The 17,780-nt window shown below is 43.5% G+C and overlaps 1 non-coding gene and 1 pseudogene across 1 annotated transcript; one reads left to right on the forward strand and one right to left on the reverse strand.

Annotated features, from left to right (window-relative positions):
* Positions 1-2,559: 2,559 nt before the first annotated feature.
* Positions 2,560-7,082, reverse strand: LOC131515865 (keratin, type I cytoskeletal 19-like; annotated as a pseudogene).
* Positions 7,083-15,600: 8,518 nt separating this feature from the next.
* On the forward strand, positions 15,601-15,707 carry LOC131518322 (U6 spliceosomal RNA). The gene has a single exon (XR_009265013.1). It is a non-coding gene; the product is annotated as a U6 spliceosomal RNA (small nuclear RNA).
* The last annotated feature ends 2,073 nt before the right edge of the window (positions 15,708-17,780 follow it).

Consider the following 17,780-nt stretch of genomic DNA (forward strand, 5'->3'; position numbering starts at 1 on the left):
ATTTTTTGAGAGAGAGAACACACACAAACAAGGGAGGGGCTAAGAGGGAGAGAAAGAGAAAGAAAATCCTTTTTTAAAAATCCCAGACTTTAGCCTCTACTACAGGCTGTAATCATCAAGACAGTATGGTATTGGCATAAAAATAGACACATAGACAAATGGAATAGAATAGAGACTCCAGAATTGGACCCACAAATGTATGGCCAACTGTCTTTGACAAAGCAGGAAAGAATATCCAATGGAAAAAAGACAGTCTCTTTAACAAATGGTGCTGGGAGAACTGGACAGCAAAATGCAGAAGATTGAAACTAGACCACTTTCTTACACCATTCACAAAAATAAACTCAAAATGGATGAAGAACCTGAATGTGAGACAAGAAACCATCAAAACCCTAGAGGAGAAAGCAGGAAAAAACCTCTCTGACCTCAGCTGCAGCAATTTCTTACTTGACACATCCCCAAAGGCAAGGGAATTAGAAGCAAAAATGAACTATTGGGATCTCATGAAGATAAAAAGCTTCTGCACTGCAAAGGAAACAATCAACAAAACTAAAAGGCAACCAATGGAATGGGAAAAGATACTTGCAAATGACATATCAGACAAAGGGCTAGTATCCAAAATCTACAAAGAACTCACCAAACTCCATACCCGAAAAACAAATAATCCAGGGAAGAAATGGGCAGAAAACATGAATAGACACTTGTCTAAAGAAGACATCCAGCTGACAAACAGACACATGAAAAGATGCTCAACGTCACTCCTCATCACGGAAATACAAATCAAAACCACACTGAGATATCACCTCAGGCCAGTCAGGGTGGCTAAAATGAACAAATCAGGAAACCATAGATGCTGGCGAGGATGTGGAGAAACGGGAACCCTCTTGCACTGTTGGTGGGAATGCAAACTGGTGCAGCCACTCTGGAAAACAGTGTGGAGGTTCCTCAAAAAAATTAAAAATAGAACTACCCTATGACCCAGCAGTAGCACTGCTAGGAATTGACCCAAGGGATCCAGGAGTGCTGATGCATAGGGGCACTTGTACCCCAATGTTTATAGCAGCACTCTCAACAATAGCCAAAGTATGGAAAGAGCCTAAATGTCCATCAACTGATGAATGGATAAAGAAATTGTAGCTTATATACATAATAGAATACTACGTGGCAATGAGAAAGAATGAAATCTGGCCTTTTGTAGCAAAGTGGATGGAACTGGAGAGTGTGATGCTAAGTGAAATAAGTCATACAGAGAAAGACAGATACCATATGTTTTCACTCTTAACGTGGATCCTGAGAAACTTAACAGAAGACCATGGGGGAGGGGAAGGAAAAAAAAAAAGGTTAGAGTGGGAGGAGCCAAACCATAAGAGACTCTTAAAAACTGAAAACAAACTGAGGGTTGATGGGGGGTGGGAGGGAGGGGAGGGTGGGTGATGGGCATTGAGGAAGGCACCTGTTGGGATGAGCACTGGGTGTTGTATGGAAACCAATTTGACAATAAAGTTCATATTAAAAAAATGTTTGTTTGTTTACTTTTGAGAGGGAGAGAGAGCAAGCGCCAGCAGGGGAGGGGTAGAGAGAGAGGGAGAGAGAATCCTAAGCAGGCTCCGTGCTGTCAGTGCAGAGCCCGATGTGGCTTAATCTCATGAACCGTGAGATCATGACCTGAGCTGAAACCAAGAAGTCGAACACTTAACAGACTGAGCCACCCAGGTGCCCTGGGAGAGAGAACCTCAAGCAGGCTCCCCACCCATAATGGAGCCCATGTCCAGCTCGATCCCATGACCCTGGGTCATGAGTCTGAGCCAAAATCAAGAGTCTACACCTCACTGACTGAGCCACCTGGGCACCCCAGGAATCCTCGTATCTTACTAGCGAGAATGTAAAGGGTGAGGCTATTTTTGAGCAGTTTGGCCATTCCTTAAAAAGTTAAACATAAAGTTCCCATATAACCCAGAAATTCCACTCCTAGTTTTAAATCCAAGAGAATTAAAAACGTATGTTCATGCAGAAACTTGTACATGAATTATTCATAACAGCCAAAAAGTGAGATCAACCCAAATTTCCATCAACCGATGAACTGATGAACATAAGCTGTTATATCCATACACTGGAATGGTATTCAGCCATAGAAAGGGATGAAGTTCTGGTAGATGCAGTAATGTGGATGAACCTTGAAACCATTTTGTCAAGTGATAGGAGCCAGACAGATAATAAGACATACTGTACGATTCTCTTTCTAGGAAGTGTTTAGAATAGGCAAATCCACAGGGACAAGAAATGAATTAGTGGTTGCCGAGGATGGGAAGAAGATGGAATAAGAAGGGACATCTAATGGGAATGGGGTATCTTTTGGGCTGATGAAACGTTCTGGAATTAGATATGGAGATGAATGTACGAGCGTGGACTGAAATGTACACTTTGTTATTTTTTCCCTTGAGCCATAAAGCTTTATTGCCAGGTCAGGGGAAAATCTAAAGGTGGGGTCCCCCACCACCCATGCCCCTGCTCAGGGGAACCCCTCTGCAGGACAGCAGGAAGCCCAGGAGGCTGCCAGACTCAGAGAGCCTTGGGAGTGGGCAGATTGTTGCAGTGGACGTCTGGCCTTTCGGGAGGAGGTAGGTGGCAATCTCCCGCTCCAGCCACGACTTGATGCCCATGAACTGCTGGTGCTCCTGGTTCTACCGCTGGGTGTCCTCAGGCACATCGCTCAGCTGGGCTTCAATACCACCGACCAGTGCCTGGATCTGGGCCAGTGGAGCTCCAACTTGGGCCTCTGTTTCCACCAGCGTGCCTTCCAGGGGGGACTTTCCTGCTTAGTTGAGCCTGCCGTGCCACCGGTCAGTGACCTCTGTCTTGCTTCTCTACATATTGGCTTCTTTTTTTTTTTATTTTTTTTTTATTTTTTATTTTTTATTTATTTATTTTTTCTACATAGTGGCTTCTTGTGTTGCCCAGGATTCTGGCAAGGTCGATCTCCAGAGCAGAATCCACCTCCACACTGACCTGGCCACCCACCTGGCCCCCCAGGGCACTGATTTCCTCTGCTGGTTCTCCTGCAGGTCGGCCAGCTCCTCCCTCAGGCCTTCGATCTGCATCTCCAGGTTGGTCCTGGCTGGGGTCAGCTCATCCAGCACCCCGTGCAGGCCATTATGTCGCCTCCTAGCCCAGACCTTGTTGGAAAGTCATCTGCAGCCAGACAGGCATTGTCAATCTGCAGGACAATCTTGGAGTGCTTAATGGTGGCCACAAGATTCTTGTCCTGCAGCTCCTTGATGGTCTTGAAGTAGGGGCTGTAGTTGTGGGCAGGCCTGCAACTGGCTTCTGGTACCAGTCTCAGATACCACCTCCAGATCTCCCTCGACCTCCTCTAGGGCGTGAACCTTCTCCAGGTAGAAGCCAGAAGCCCATTGAAGTTCCGTATGGCGAGTTTCTTATTGCCCGCCCACAACCTGTCGGACCCGGCCAGGCCGTCTGCCAAGCTGCTGCTGTAGCCCCTCCAGGAAGATAAGGATGCAAATTGGGCAGAGGACCTGGACACAGCGCGGTCACCTGAGCCCCAGTAGGTGCTGGGCATGCAGAAGGCACCTCCAGTCCCAAAGCACAGGCAGCCACTGCCACAGTTCCGGAGGGCCAACTGGAGGATAACTGGCGTGAGCTGTAGGAAGTAATAGAGAAGGAGGATGCAGGCCACACCGGTTCGAGGAGCAGTGGTCAGAGGGAGGAGCCTGAAATGTATACTTCAAATAGGTGTATTTTATGGTATGTGAATTTTATCTCAATTTTTTTATTTTAATAATATATTTTATTTGATCCAGTATGTCTAAAATATCATTTCAACTTATTTTTAATTTTTTGCTTATCTCTTTATTTATTTTTAATTCATTTTCTATTTATTTAAACTCAAGTTAGTTAACATACAATGTAGTCTTGGCTTCGGGAGTAGAACCCAGTGATGCATCTCTTACCTATGACACCCAGGGCTCATCCCGAAAACTGCCTTCCTTAATGCCCATCATCAGGGAAATACAAATCAAAACCATATTGAGCTACCACCTCCCAATGGTCAGGATGACTAAAATTAACAACTCAGATTGGCAAGGCTGCAGAAAAAGGGGAACACTTTGGTACTGTTGGTGGCATTGCAAACTGGTGCAGCCACTCTGGAAAACAGTATGGAGGTTCCTCAACAAATTAAAAATAGAACCACCCTATGACCCAGCAATTGCATTACAAGGAATTTATCCAAACAAAAGTGCTGATTCGAAAGGGGCACATGCACCCCAATGTTTATAGCTGCACTATCAACAATAGCCATAGTATGGAAGGAGTCCAAATGTCCATCAACTGATGAATGGACAAAGAAGTTGTGGTATATACATACAATAGAATACTACTCGGTGATGAAAAATAACAAAATCTTGCCATTTGCAACAACATGGATGGAATAAGTCAGTCAGAGAAAGACAGATATCATATGATTTCACTCATATGTGGAATTTGAGAAACTCAACAGATGAACATGGGAGAAGGGAAGGAAAAAGAAGATAAAAGCAGAGAGGGAGGAAAACCATAAGAGACTCTTAAATATAGAGAACAAACTGAGGCTTGCTGGAGGTGAGGTAGGTGGGGGGATGGGTTACATGGGTGATGGGAATTTTATCTCAATTTTAAAGAGACACCATCAAGAAGGAGAAAAGGCAAGTCCCAGAGCAGGAGAAGATATTTGTAATACATGTAACCAGGGAGGTATAACCATAGATATGAGAAGACTTACGTCCAGAAAATGTAAAAAAGAAAAAAAGAAATCAATGAGCAAAAGACACAAAACCCTACAGAAAAATGGGCAAAAGATGTGAACAAACATGTCACGAAAGAGTAGCCAATAAACCAAAGAGTATTCGACCTCACTAGCAATCACGACCTTGTAAAACCATAAGTCTAAAACAACCGCCAATCCAACACTTAAAGCTTTACTCTCATACACCCATTCTAATGACTGCAATTGAAAATATGGAAAAACTCCTGGGACGTTACTCTTTTCATCACCTCTAAGGGGAACCACAGCTCTGACTTCTAACCGCATAGCTTACTTTTATTTGTTTTTGAATTGCATATTTGTTTGAATATGGCTTCTTTGGCTCAACATTATGTCTGTGAAACTAATCCATGCTGCTGCATGTAGCAACAGGTTGTTCATTTTGGTTGCTGTGTTGTATTACTTCATATGAATAGATTGTGATTTACTCACTTATTATTTCTGTTGCCGAGCATTTGGGTTGTTTCCAGTTCTTGGTTGTGACATACAAACACTGCTATATTGAATGAAAGAAGTCAGATATGTAAGAATGCATACTCTGTGGTTCTATTATACTGACTACACTAGTCTATGGTTTTAGAGGGGGGAGCGGGGGCTGGGGGTGGTGCCTGGGAGGGGAGATGAGGGAGGCTTCCGGATGCTGGCTATCTTCTGTTTCCTGATCTTGATACCGCAACTGGGTGTGTCCCCAGTGTGCTCATGTGAGTAGCGTGCAGTTAGGATTTGTGCTCTTTCACGTTTCATTTAAAACACCATTCACAAAAATAAACTCAAAATGGATGAAGAACCTGAATGCGAGACAGGAAACCATCAAAACCCTAGAAGAGAAAGCAGGAAAAGACCTCTCTGACCTCAGCCGTAGCAATCTCTTACTCGACACATCCCCAAAGGCAAGGGAATTAAAAGCAAAAATGAATTACTGGGACCTTATGAAGATAAAAAGCTTCTGCACAGCAAAGGAAACAACCAACAAAACTAAAAGGCAACCAACAGAATGGGAAAAGATATTTGCAAATGACATATCGGACAAAGGGCTAGTATCCAAAATCTATAAAGAGCTCACCAAACTCCACACCCAAAAAACAAATAACCCAGTGAAGAAATGGGCAGAAAACATGAATAGACACTTCTCTATAGAAGACATCCGGATGGCCAACAGGCACATGAAAAGATGCTCAACGTCACTCCACATCACGGAAATACAAATCAAAACCACACTGAGATATCACCTCACGCCAGTCAGAGTGGCTAAAATGAACAAATCAGGAGACTATAGATGCTGGCGAGGATGTGGAGAAACGGGAACCCTCTTGCACTGTTGGTGGGAATGCAAACTGGTGCAGCCACTCTGGAAAACAGTGTGGAGGTTCCTCAAAAAAATTAAAAATAGAACTACCCTATGACCTAGCAATAGCACTGCTAGGAATTGACCCAAGGGATCCAGGAGTGCTGATGCATAGGGGCACTTGTACCCCAATGTTTATAGCAGCACTCTCAACAATAGCCAAAGTATGGAAAGAGCCTAAATGTCCATCAACTGATGAATGGATGAAGAAATTGTGGTTTATATACACAATGGAATACTACGTGGCAATGAGAAAGAATGAAATCTGGCCTTTTGTAGCAAAGTGGATGGAACTGGAGAGTGTGATGCTAAGTGAAATAAGTCATACAGAGAAAGATACCATATTATGTAGATCCTGAGAAACTTAACAGAAGACCATGGGGGAGGGGAAGAAAAAAAAAAGGTTAGAGAGGGAGGGAGAATAAACTGAGGGTTGATGGGGGGTGGGAGGGAGGGGAGGGTGGGTGATGGGTACTGAGGAGGCCACCTTTGGGATGAGCACTGGGTGTCATATGGAAACCAATCTGACAATAAATTTCATATTAAAAATTCAAAAATTAAAAAAAACATACTTCAAAAACTCAAAACACCTTTGGGACCGAACAGAGCAATATATTTCTTTTGCTACCCACAAGCTACTAAAGCCATTTTATAAAGACAGGAGAGCTGGAGTTCCTCCAGACAGAGGCCAGCCCCAGGGGTATTTGTCTTGGGTATTTATAGGCTTGAGTTTTCCTGCTAGGCTACCATGCCTTTTGGTTTTAGTTCCTGGGTATCCTATGTTTCCTTGATTCACCAGCTATATATAGCACTCCCTTGGATCTTCACCATACCCTCAAAGTTGTTGGCGGTGGCTTTTCCATCCTTGACCAGAAGTACTAGGAGTTGATAGTATGAATGACAGTAGAAGTCACTCATTCTTGGATGGACTTCCTTTACTGTAAGTCAATAAATTATTAGCTATGATGGACAATGGAGTGAAATGATAAGAAAAGCATTCATCAGTTGCCCCCAATTCTTTCATGTGACATACAAAGATATTTGTTCCCATTATAAATTGCTAAGTAAATCAGAAAGAAAAGCCACATGCCAGTATTATTTCAACAGGGCCTGAACAATGACATTGGTGGAACATATCAGAAAAGCTAATGGCTTTACACGTGGACTTTTCTCTGTCCACATCTCCACTTGGTTCTCTGATAACGAGGGTGTTAGTTACACATTATGTATTTTCATTTATTAGAATATTTTTTAAGCAGTGGGCTGGAAACCTGACACATGCACAGATTTTTATCACATTGTCCTATATGAGTCTTTCTAAACTCAGTGCCTTTTGGAAGAGGAGATAATTGCTTGCAAATTGATATTTCATAATATCAATTAAATTGATATTTCATAACACAACCAAGTCTCACACATCTCTAGTGGGGGTGTACATAGTTTTTATTACCCCACAATATTTTAAATCCCCAAATGGCTCCCAGTTCCTTGAAGGCACCCTACATCTCTCCCTACCTGTTCATCTTCCCCAGTTCTGTCCATAATGATCCCTGACCACTTGTGGACTTACTCCCTTCCACCCCACTCCCATCGGGGCACCAAGAAGATGATACCCAGTACATCCTGTCGTGCTGGCAGTGTCTACCTCAGGAATCAGAAGCCATTTTGGACTGCTCTGTGTCCAATAGCTAAATATCTGGGATGGACAGACCCACAGCTTAACAATATTAGCTCCTCTCGTCCAAAGCCTTTCTGTTTAGATTCACTGTGACAGTCAGAAATTTCCTCTGGAATCTTGTCACTTTCCCCAACCAATCCCCTGTCCTTTGGGATGCCCCAACCTTCCTGGGGTTCCTCTGCCTGGGGCGGGGCCCAAAGGATCAGGGCACAGAAGCCCTTCCTTGGAAACCACCACTCTACTCCTGGTGTCCTCAGCAACTCTTCAAGTGTGGGGAATCTTTTCTAGTCTAGGGACCAAGGGTAGAGAGCAAAACATACATTTTTCCTCAAGTAGAGTTTTCCTGGATCTGTTGCATATGCCACGGCTCCTTCTGTAACTCCCACAACCAACCGAAAAGCCAAGGCCAGTGCTTGAATCTTTCCTTTTTCTTTCTTTCTGCTGAGTCATCCCTTCCCTGAGCATGAGGGAAAACTTTGCTGATGGAATGGGGCAGGGGTTCAGCTGTTACTTCCACCGTTATCCTCTCTCACCCCCAGGATCAGCCCTGTGTCTGTCATGCCTCATATGCAATCTAACCCCAGATAATGACCTAATCTCCACCTGACTCTATACTCACGTCTTCTCAGGCATCCTAACATGGTGTCTTGCTTTACAAAGTTCAACAAAACTTGTCTTGGGGTTTATGTGTTACCTTAGGTTATCTTTGCACCAGGTCCTTTCACTAACTGAGCAGGCGGGCGAAGACCTGTTTTGGATCTGCTGCTTATCACTGAGATCTCTGTGGGGACCCCAAACATGGTCCCAGTGAAAAAGCATACCTAGGACCCAAGACATCTCTTGGAACTTGTTACCCCATGAGTCACTCTGACCCATCCTGTCACACTGAACAAGGTGTTAAAAAAACTCTGGGGCTTGGTTTTGTTGCTGCAAAATGTCAGTGACACTTGCTTCCTTTCTTCTCGACAGTTACGTTGGTAGAATAAGTGAGATATGTGTTTCCGTCCCCAGTAAAAGAATAGTTAAGATACCTTCACAATTATTATCACAACCATCCCGAGACTCAGCTTCAGAAAAAATAATCTTCATGTGCTGTACAAATATAAGGGGGAGAAACTGCTCTTTAAGGTGCTAAAAAATGCCCACCTTTGCATATATTCCAAAACTCCATCCCCTAGTACAGTAAAAGCTTGGTTTGCTAGCATAATTCATTCCAGAAACATGCTTGTCATCCAAAGTACTTGTATATCAAGGCGAATTTCAAGAGCCATCGGCTTACTTGCGATCATGTGATGTTCGGCATCCCATACTACTCTTATTGCAAGACATAGCTCGTTTATGAAGTCAAAATTTATTAGAAATGTTTGCTCGTCTTGTGGAACACTTGCAGAACAAGTTGCTCGCAATCCAAGGTTTTACTGTATTTCCATTTTGACTGGATTTTTCTGCTATTCATTCCTCAAACGTATCTTTATTCCATTAACAAAGGAAACACCCGTAAAGAGGAGCAAGAGTGTGTTCAGCTGTGTGTGGACTGATTTGGAAAGGGATCTCTTAGGAAGAGCAAGGGCTCTGCCTCAGCCCTCTTGGTGAAGTAGCCAGATTTGCTGGAATCCATAGGTTTGCAGCCAAACCAAATCACCCTCTGGTCTTGAGTCTCCTGTAAGTCTTGACCAACAGGCTGGGCATCCCGTCAGCTCCTCCCTCAGCCCTCTGCCCTCGAACCTTTTATTTTTTTGCCCAGCCTCCTCCTTTATTCAGTAGAAATACCAAAACCTGATGAGGCTTCTCTAATTATCAGTATTACTTATATAAGAAAATATTGCAATAGCACCCTGTTCGATGAAGCAGATGCTTTCAGAGGAATACACTTTTAATCCCCCAGACTCATCCCCCACCCCTCCATGCCTCATTTCCTAATTTCCTTTTCACATTCACTTCCGTCCTTTCAATAGACTGCTGACTGTCCTTCAGGAGGCGTCCAATACAGGCATATGTGAATGAGTCAAATAGACCTCCTGATGTGATTTACTAGTTTCAGACATGCTCCTTTGTCTCCTAGCCCCTTTTCCACTCCTCCAAACATTACTTCACTTCTTTCCCACCCAGATTCCTAAAGCCATCAGCTGTTTGCTTTCACTTGGGGAACTACTCCTGCTCATGCCCAAAGCCAGTGGAGACACGCACCTCCTTTACTGACCATGCTGTTAACTTCCTGCCCACCCTGCCCCGCTGTTTCCATTGGGACTGTGGGCTCATTTTATTTATTTATTTTTTTTTTAATTTTTTTTCAATGTTTTTTATTTATTTTTGGGACAGAGAGACACAGAGCATGAACAGGGGAGGGGCAGAGAGAGAGGGAGACACAGAATTGGAAACAGGCTCCAGGCTCCGAGCTGTCAGCACAGAGCCCGACGCGGGGCTCGAACTCACAGACGCGAGATCGTGACCTGGCTGAAGTCGGCCACTTAACCGACTGCGCCACCCAGGCGCCCCTGTGGGCTCATTTTAAACAGAAAATCACTTCTTGCCATTTATTGTATTTTTTTCTCATTGATTTTTAAAAATTGAAGTATAGTTGCTCTACAATACGATGTATTAGTTCTGGGTATATGACACAGTGATTTGGCAATTCTTTTCTTTTTAATTTTTTAAAATGTGTATTTATTTTTGAGACAGAGAGAGATAGAGCATGAGTGGGGGAAGGGCAGGGAGAGAGGGAGACACAGAATCCAAAGCAGGCTCCAGGCTCTGAGCTGTCAGCACAGAGCCTGATGCGGGGCTTGAGCTCGCAAACCGTGACATCATGACCTGATTGGAAGTCGGACACTCAACTGACTGAGCCATCCAGGCGTCCCAGTGATTTGACAATTCTATTGTGTAACACAATGCTCACCAAGGTAAGTGTAGCTACCATCTGTCACCACACAACATTATTACACTATTATAGACTGTATTCCTCATGCTGTGCTTTCCATCTCTATGACTTACATATTTTATCTTATATTATTTTTTAAGTAGGCTTCATGCCCAGCACAGAGCCAATGTGGAACTTGAACTCACGACCCTGAGATCAAGACCTGATCTGAGATCAAGAGACAGAATCTCAACTGACTGAGTCACCCAGGTGCCCTGACTTATTTATTTCATAACTGGAAGTTTGTACCTCTTAATCTCCTTTACCCATTTTGCTCATCCTTCCACCCCCCTCCCCTCTGGTAACTACCAGTTTGTTCTTTGTATTCATGAGTCTGTTTCTATTTGTTTGTTTGTCTTTTAGATTTCACATATAAGTGAAATCATATGATATTTGGGGTTTTTTTTCAGTCTTACTTATCACTTTTTGTAATGTCAAAACACTTTTCTTTTCTATTTTTTTAAGGTTTTTATTTTATTTTTTAAGTAATCTCTATACCCAATGTAGATCTCTCAAACTTATAACCCCAAGATCAAGAGTTGTACGCTCTACTGACTGACCCAGCCAGGCGTCCCTAAAAAGTCTTTTCTTTTCTTTTTTTAAAAAAAATTTTTAATGTTTATTTTTTTTTGAGAGAGAGAGAGAGAGAGAGAGAGAGAGAGAGACAGAGTGTGAGCGGGGGAGGGGCAGAGAGAGAGACACACACAGAATCCAAAGCAGGCTCCAGGCTCTGAGCTGTCAGCACAGAGCTTGATGTGGGGCTCAAACCCACAAGCTGTGAGATCATGACCTGAGCTGAAGTCCAACGCCCAAAAAACTGAGCCACCCAGGCGCCCCTCAAAAGTCTATTCTTAATCCAGACTGACACGGTAGCCCCTTGGCCAAGCTGTCCCTCTCCAGCCTTCAGCTATTTTTCTGGAGGTGACTTCATACACTGTGCTTTTTCCTGGTCTGCCCTGGAATTTTCCCGGGCTCGTGGCCACCCAGCTAGACGTGCATAAGCAATATCACTGCTCAAGACAGATTTCTCAAGATTAACCTGGAGAGAAACAAGGCAAAGCCTGTACCTTGTTTTTATTCACCAGAAGAAATGCAAATATTGCAAAAATGAAGAACATTTGCATTATTGCCATCACCTAATTTATCTGTATTTTCACCCTCATCTGTGAAATAAAGGAGTCGGTGAAGCAAAATCAACATAGCTTTGGGAACTCTTACAGACATAGATAAAATAAATATTGTTCCTTGAAAATATATTTTGACATGTTTTGTATTCTCTCTTTATGGATTCTGGCTGGGGTGGGAGGGGAAAGATTGACAATTATTATAAATCAGGCTTTTTCCTGAATGTAATAGCTATACTTCAAAACACCGACTTTAGGCTTATGGGGTTTTAGAGCCTGAAACAGTTCATATTTGTTGTCTCTTGCTGTATAACAGATGATCTCAAATCAACAAATATTTCTTATCTCCCAGTTTTTGAGGCTCAGGAGTCCAGGAGAGTGGCTTAGTGGGGTTGTTCTGGGTTGGGTTCTTTCATGGGGCTGCAGTCAAGCTGTGGAACAGGCTACTGTCATCTTAAGGATTGACTGGGACTGGCGAATCCATTTCCAAGCTCACTCCTATTCTGTTGGCAGTCCTTCATTTCTTGAAGGCTGTTTCCTAGGCCTCATGACATGGCATTTGACCCTTCCCAGAGCAGGTGATCCAAAGGAGAGAAAGAGTGACAAAGAATAAAGCCAGTACCTTTTATAACCCAAACTCAAGTGTGATGCCCACTCTCCTTAGAACAATGAAGGACTGAATAACAGGAAGTAGGATCACGGGGAGCCATTGTGGGGGCTGGATACCACAGAACCTTTGAGATAACATAGTCTAGTTCTGTCAGTTACAGCCAAGGAAGCTGCAACCCAGAGACATGGAGTGAGTTGGCCAAGACCATACCATTGTTGAATACCCAAACCAGGACTTGAACCTGAACTTCCCATATTTTAGGACATTTCAATTTAGCAACTACTCATCTTAATTATTCAGAGATTATCAGAAACAAGGTGTGGAGATTTAGGGTGAAGAATATAATCACAATCCCTGCCCATGAGGTCAGAGGAGTGGTAAGGAACAGAATACACTGAATAAGATTACCCAGGAGAATGGAGAACATTTCCCCGGGGTTACAACTGAAGACCCTAGAGTTCAAAGGAAGACCTGTAGTCACAGGCACCATTGGTGAAGGATTTGTGGAAATGGTGACATTGAGTTAGGCCTGGAAGTATGGATGGATTTAGACCAACAGGGACAAATGGGATGGGGCTGGACGGAGAGTCCATGATTTGACTCTGATGTCTCCAAACCTGCCTTTATGAGGCTATTAGTCACAGGCCCAAGCTCTGAATCACTTTCTTGGCTACTGATGACTAGAATTTGGAGCTGTCTGGAAGGAGGACTCTGGTGGCTTTTCTGAGAGTGCCACTTGCCTTAGCTGCCATTGCTGTTTTTAGCTGCCATTGCTGTTTTTACTGGCGGAGCTCATACTCTGATCAAGAAATTAAAGCAGCTGCCTGACCATGGCTGTCTGTGTCATCAAACAGTCCCTAAAATCAGTGGAGAAAATTTTAAGTCCAGTTGGTGAGTCAATGTCTGTTCGTTTTGGAGAATCACCTTTGCCCACTGATTTACCTGCCCGTGAGTTGGTCTTTGAGATTTACTCCTGAGCAGATGCTAAGAGGTTAGAAGTATGGGCTAAGGTTTGGGGCTGCATTTTCCTTGGACAGGCTAGGAACCTTCAGAAAAGTGGGGGCAAAAGGATGAGTAGAAGAGGTCAATTACAGAATGTTTCATACCTGACCCATTAGCCATCGCATTTAGAAAACCCACAGATGTTGACAGCTGCCAGGTCAATGTCGATTAAAATTGTAGATTGGCATCATTTAGATGAGGAGTTTTGAAGTTATTGTTAAGACCTCATTAATGAGTCATAATATTAAATTTGTAGACCCAAACCAACATTGAAAAAAGTTTAAATATCATAGGGAAAAGGAATAAACATTCCTTGCTCACTGTGAGAAGGGAGAGAAGGCCAGCTCCAACCAATCATGTTGGATTCTCTGCTAAAACCCAACAGAGTTCACTACAGAAAACATATCATGGTGAAAAGGCAGAAGTGGATGCAAACATGGAAAATCTTACCTGTTCTATGTTTATTTAAAAATATTTTAGAAACATATAACTGACATTTCAAATGAAGGATAATGCTCCATATAAATGTCTTTTTTAAAAAATCAACTTTATTGGAGCACCTGGGTGGCTCAGCCAGTTAAGCTTCTGACTTTGGCCCAGATCATGATTTCACAGTTCATGAGTTCAAGTACTGTGTCAGGCTCTGTGCTGACAGCTCGGAGCCTGGAGCCTGCTTCCAATTTTGTGTCTCCCACTCTCTCTGCCCCTTCCTTCACTCTCTCTCTCTCTCTCTCTCAAAAAATAAACACTAAATCTTTTTTAAAAAAATCAACTTTATTGAGGTGTACTTGATATACAATAAGAGGTTTTCATTTTAAGTATGTAGTTCAAGGAATTTTGACAAACGTATGCAGCGGTGTTACCACCACCAAAGTCAAAGCAGGAAATAGTTCTGCTACCCCTGAGAAGTTCTCTTATTTCCCTCTTTTCAGTCAAACCCCCTTCTAGTACCTCAGCTTCTGGGATGCAGTAAGGAAGCCGAAATATCTAGAGCAAAAGCACAAGGGAGAGCAGATCAATATGTATTAGCAATCTATGTCTTGTAAGGCCTTGGGCCATAGAAGGTCAAGAATTTTGGATTTAGTCTGAGTGAAATGAGGAGGTATGGGAGGATTTTGAGCAGAGGAGTAATCTGACTTAGGTTTTAAAGAGACTGCATAGAAACTACATGTACACTAGGGTTGAACAAATAGGTTAATATATTGTAGATAATGAGAGAGAGCTAGGCTTCTCACTGTCAGAGGAGGAAGTTACAAATAAGCAAAGAGGGCAGGAAGGCTATAATGAGCCATGTGGGTTGGAATTGGAAGCATCAGTATGCACTCATGTTTCTGGATAGCTAGCTAGCTAGATGATAGAAAAATAATATAGGTATGTATGTACACATGGGTGGTGTGTGTGTGTGTGTGTGTGTGTGTGTGTGTGTGTGTTTTGGCATTTTAACAATATGAAATCTTCCAATCCATGAACATGGGATGTCTTTCCATTTACTTAAGTCTTCTTTAACTTACTTCAATAACGTTTTGCAATTTCCAGGGTTCAAGCTTTACATTTTTTAGTTAACTTTATCCCTAAGTTTATTTGTGTGTGTCATTGGAAATGGAAGTGTTATTTATTCATTTATTTATTTATTTAGAGTATGTGAGCAGAGCAGGGGCAGAGAGAGAGGGAGAGAGAGAATCCCAAGCAGGTTCCACAATGTCAGCACAGGGGTTGATGCAGTGCTCAATCTTATAAACCCTGAGATCATAATTTGTGCTGAAACCAAGAGTCAAACACTTAACCAACTGAGCTGCCCTGTCACCCCTGGAATTGTTTTCTTAACATCATTTTTGGATTGTTCTCTGCTAGTAGGTAGAAGTACTGATAGTTCCTGGCATGCTGTCAGGGTATGATTCCTAAGACCTTAGTGAACTGGGACAGGGTACAGGCAGAAGGGAGGCTTTTGGGAGAGGTCTGGAGAAAATGGTAACTAGAAAGACTGGAAACCAGTGATTTACTAAGTGCCACTGAGTGAATAAGAGAGAAAAAGTCCATCTGAGTATTGCCATTTCAGTGATGGCCACTGAGCAATCACTACTGCTCAATGATTTAAAGTAAAGTGTGTGCTCGCTTTGGCAGCACATATACTAAAATTGGAAGGATACAGAGAAGATTAGTATGGCCCCTGCACAAGGATGACATGCAAATTCGTGAAGCGTTCCATATTTAAATAAATAAATAAATAAATAAATAAATAAAGTGTGAGGGTTAGAGCACCTAGTTCGTTGTTCTCCTGCAGGCAGAAGGCAGATAGAAAGGAAGATGAGGCAGAGTACATGAGCTTAAAGGAGGCACTACTTCTGGGAACCCTGGGTTCTCATTCCAGGCACGTCTCCTATGTTGAAGTAAGGGCCCGGATGGGGAAGGAGTGGGACTCAGAGCTTTGGGATGGGGGGACCTGGGTACTGCAGGTAAGAAGCTTGGGCCTCCACCTTACCCCACACCTGCAGAAGTGACCCATTCCCACTGCTGGAATATAGAGCCCCCTCTTGCCTCCTGTAAGAAGACGATGCAGAGGGCACATATGAGGCAGGTGCCTGCCAGAACAATGCTTGCTCTTTAGGGTTGACCGCCACCTTCTTCTTGGCCCCCAGATCTATACTAGGGAGAAATCTGAGCAAACCTGATGGGTCTGCGTAGGAAGGTGAGGAGTTTTACCCCAAACGTGTTACAGGTCCTGGCTGCCAGCAGGGACAAGCTGGGTGCTGGGTCAGGAGCAGCTGGAAAGCTGGGTCAGGGGAAGTCTATTGGTGTAGGGGCACTCTCCTGTGGCAAGAGCCCTGGGTGACTGTGCCAGTATGCTGCTGGGCTGGCCCACATTAAATAAAGTAGAGATGTCAGGAGGATGGGGGCTGCTTGGGGGAAGGGAACAAAATAGCAAAAGTGGGCTGACACTAGAAACCCACCAGACTGGCCACGTTATTTGGAGGCCATGTGGACATTCCTGTCCCAGACTATGAATCTGGAGTTCTCTCTTGTCCAGCAAGAAAGTGGATGCAGAATTGAATATGAGAGAGGCTAATGTCTGGGAGGAGACAAGAGTCCCGAGCACGGGTTTCGTCTCTGTATTTATTAAGCACTCAAGATCTTACACACGTGGTGAACATGAAGAAAACAAGATCTTATACATGTGGTGAATGTGAAGAAGACAATCAGATAGTAATCATTAACTTGTGTAAGAAGCAAAGGCTCTGGGGGGCAAGTGGTGTTTGTGATCATGGTACATTGGTGCCAGATGAAAAGTAATTTCCTGCAGGTGATATAACAAGTTTCTCATGATCCCGTTACAATATCTTGCTAACTAACCTTGGGCGTTTTTGCCCCGTGGTGGTGGCTTTCAGTCCTAAGCTTTTTTCTAACCGATTTATGTAAGTAAAAGAATTCTTGAATTTATTTCCCCACACATTCCATCTACCAAAGTGACAAAGCACACATGGGTGAGGGACAAGGCATCGTTGGCTGTCTTCTGTAGAAAGATGGACAAACATTAGGAGAGGATTTAGAACTGGCTTCTCTGGTGGGGATGAGCAGTAATGTTCAACCTTTACCATGCATTAAAATCAACCGGAGGGCTTGTCAGAATACAGAGAATTTGAGTCAGGATGTCTGGGTTTGGGGCTAGAGAATGTACATTTCTAGAAAGTTCCTAGGTGATGCTGCTAGTGCTAATCCAGGCACCACTGACATACCGTGGATACAGGCCGAGCGGAGGGCAGGTGGCAGGCTTGTAAGTTTCAGAAGCATGTTGAGTACAATTATATAGTGAGCCGCAACGTTGGAATGGCAAGCTGGGGTAGGGGAGATGACCTAAGGGATCTACAGAGATGATTCATAGAACACAGTGTTCCTAGGGGAAAGATAAATGGGGCTGCTGACAAAAACATCACTAATAAATACCTAATCAAAACCACCCCTACACTAAGTCATCACCCAATCTTCTTATGATAAGTCATAGCCTAATTTCCAGGCCTGAGTCAGTTCTCAGACCCAGAACCCATCCAGTGAAGAATGTACCTAGCAAACTCCATGGCAACCAAATACAGTTGTGTTCCATTGGGTCTCCCCCCAAGGGATGACAGCCGTTCGTACTGGAGAAAGGGGAACACCACTTCTTTCCAAAGAGGTTGAGTACCCAACTCCAAACTACCATTGATATTCAGGGACCCAAAGCACCCTCATGGCTCTCCTGTTAGAGTAGGGACATATGGTGGTCATGTCATAAACAGAGGCCTGAATCAAGACA

Source organism: Neofelis nebulosa, chromosome 7 (genome assembly GCF_028018385.1).
Source record: "Neofelis nebulosa isolate mNeoNeb1 chromosome 7, mNeoNeb1.pri, whole genome shotgun sequence".
Lineage (NCBI taxonomy): Eukaryota > Metazoa > Chordata > Mammalia > Carnivora > Felidae > Neofelis > Neofelis nebulosa.